The sequence below is a fragment of the Aythya ferina genome (genome assembly GCF_964211825.1).
Source record: "Aythya ferina genome assembly, chromosome: 18".
Taxonomy (NCBI): Eukaryota; Metazoa; Chordata; class Aves; order Anseriformes; family Anatidae; genus Aythya; species Aythya ferina.
Window position 1 is genome coordinate 884,330 of NC_140317.1, and position 3,258 is coordinate 887,587.

The window sequence follows — 3,258 nt, forward strand, 5'->3', positions numbered from 1 at the left end:
CTCAATAGTTAGATTTAAACTTCCCTTTCTTGTTTAAGAACACCCGTATTCTTTTCAGAAATTAAAAAATTAAGCCCTTAAACATCTAGCTATGAAAGAAAGTAAAGAACAGTTTTAGAGTGCTGTGGTATCGTAGTTCATTTACATAGAGTTATTTTTCTTCATAGATTATAATGAATTTGGATTTTGCTATTGCAGATACTGTAGAAGAAATAAGTCTATGATGTTGGTTTAGGCAGTAGCTCAAAGTCTTTGAAAGACTTCCTTGTCTGATAGCAAATAGTGGCTTTTCAGTGTAAAATTTATTTGCTATGGACAATTCGTCTTGCACTATTAGAGCCAAAAATATCATGATTGCCTACTCTGTTTCCTCAAAATCTGAAGTTGTTTGATTACTCCCTGGTTTTTAAAAGCAGATAAATTTTGTTGATAATTCTGATGGCAAAGTCTGGAAGATAGTCACTGCTGTTTCAAAACATTTCAACTCTTTTTGTGTTGCACAGATAAAATATATCCAAAGCTAATGAATGAACGGATGAGAAAAAAAGCTTCAAACCTATGGTAAAATCACTAGTAATAGAGATGGTATCTCATAGCAAGGTATCCAAGACTTACAGGAAGTTAAATGGAATAAAGAAGTATAGGCTTTGTCCAGAATTTCACAGGAGCCATACACTTACCTTGAAACTTTCTGTCGAGACTGGGCACAGCACTCCATAGAGACTTTTATAGAGTCTGGTATGCAGATGCTCTGGATGTTTCCTTTTCCTTCAGTCAAATATAATTGGCAAACCTTCTTTGGCAAAACATTGTCTGGCAAATGTAACTAACAGCATAATTGATTTGACAAGATATATTTAGAAATGTTTTATCTTACCATTCCTGTGGATATATCTACTATAAATAATCTGACAGGGCTGTTAGTAAGGGACTCTTGATGAGTCAAAGAACTTAAAGAACTTATATTAGATTTTATAGGATCCTTCACTCTCTCTGCAGGTCTCTGTTGATGACCTAGGCCAGGTTGTTTGGCTTTTTTGTACTGCAAATATTTCAGAAGTAAAATGGGAATAGTACAACATATCTTCTATACACAGTCATGCAAATTTAAGGAAAGCCCTTACAGCAACAGAAAAGACAATTCTACAATAGACAAATTATGGATGCCATTCACTAATTCATTGTATGTTATATGGAAAAGAGGAAAAACAGACACATTTCCTGGAATAGGATATTCCACCATAATAGTACTAGATACAGAGAAAACATAAAAAATAACAAGTCAGTATGCAAATACAATTTGGGGCATGTAATTTCTGCTTAGAGCACGAGAGCTGACTCTTTAGCAATAAAAATAAGTTAAGTATCACTTTGAGTAAATCTCCACTTGGTGTTGTGCAAAAATTGAAATACTCAAAAACCACAGTCAAATGGAACATTTGCTATTCTTGTAGTAAGTCATAAATGATACTAAAGACTCACATAGTCTAAGCAAAAACAAATATAAATAATTGCAGTACAATGTACACAAAAAAAAAAAGAAAATGATGAAAAAGAAAAATAATTTATATCAAAAGAGTTCTGGTTCTAGAACATTCACAGCTGCTTTTACAGAATTGATTTGAAATAAATTATTAACATTTGTATGGCAACTTCTATTAATAGGGAAGTCATTAATAGTCAGTTATTTACGTTTCTCCACTTTTATTGAAGATATGCTAAAGGACGTGAGAGAGGAAAATGCAAAAGTAACATAGACCATTAAAAAACTCTAACAACAAACATATGCATATTCCGTAAATGCAGTGATATACTTCATTTCTGCTCATTTAAAAAGAATTGTTCACATGCCTTGAAAACCTTATGCCTATGTCCCATATTTGTTTGTACCCATTGACAACATCCATCAAGCAATATCCTCAGCCATTCCAAGAAATCCATGGTGGCCCATGTAGGCTTTCACTACCTACAACAGCAAAAAAAAACAAACCCCTCCACCCAACCACAACTCTGCACACAATCACATACATACAGTCTGAGATCCTATGTGATCTGACACATTACCAGTCCAGCATTCCCATCCTATCCCAAATATCTTGCACACTTACACATTCATTCCAGCCAAAAAAAAAAAAAAAAAAAAAAAATGCTATCAACACAATGCTGCCTGTATCAGAGCATGTGAGGTGGTAGGCAGTCTGGCAGTCCTGTAAAATGCTGATGCTTTTCAGAAAGGTGCATGGCTGCAACACTTCTTCACAACAATTATTTAGAAAACAAAGGACATTTATTTATTTATGACCGAATTTAACACAAGAGCAATTAATGAATTAAGTAAAATATGTAAAGAGCTTCATGGCTGCCTGAACCTAACACATAGCCACAGTTCCTCTGAGCTTTCTGAAGGACATGGAAAGAGCTGACTAGGAGTGAAGCGGTATTCAGCACGTGACAGATAAGGCAGAAGAGCAGGAAAAGCAAAGCTGCAGCAAAGGTGTGGGGAAGTATAGTAGAAAAAAAATCTTTTTCACCAGATAATTTGCTGGTAGTCCTGGAGAGTGACTGATCTAGTTCTAGGAAAAGGGCACTGTCACTTGAGCTGCTTTAAATGCTGTCAGATCTAAACATGCTCTTCTTCTGGTTACTGGCATTTTGGTTATTAAAAGCTCTGTGCATGAAGCTCAGTGAATGCCACAGGGACGAGGTTAGAAAAATGATCCAATAGCCAGCACCAGGCACTGTCCTGTGCTTGAAGAACTTGTTCCAAGGAGGGCTCTGGCACTGCAGCACCCATCTTTTGGGTGCCCAGGGCCCCAGCCAGGAGCTCAAGCCCAGAGCAATCCCTGGGGGCTCCCTGCACAGGTCATGGAGACGCTGATGGAAACACATTGCACTCTGCCATGGAGGAGACCAGAGCCAGTCAGTGGGAAACGCGCTTCAGGGGTGTACCTGAAATCCAGCTTCTCTGGGCAATCTCTGACTTCCATTCACATGCAGAAGTTAGAGGATGACAATAATTCCAAGACAATTCCTGTATAAATACTGTGAGCCCAACTGACCATGGGTGGAGTTGAGGGGAGAGGTAAGGAGCTGACTTTCCTTCAGACTTGGAATGAAAAATACTCCAAGCAAAATTCTCCAGATTGTTGCATATGGTGGTTTGGTCTTCATGCTGAAAATACTTTCGTACAGTGAGCTTAGCCAAAAACTACACAGCCTCTCCATCACGTAGTGCTACTCCCACCTCTGAGGGGGTAA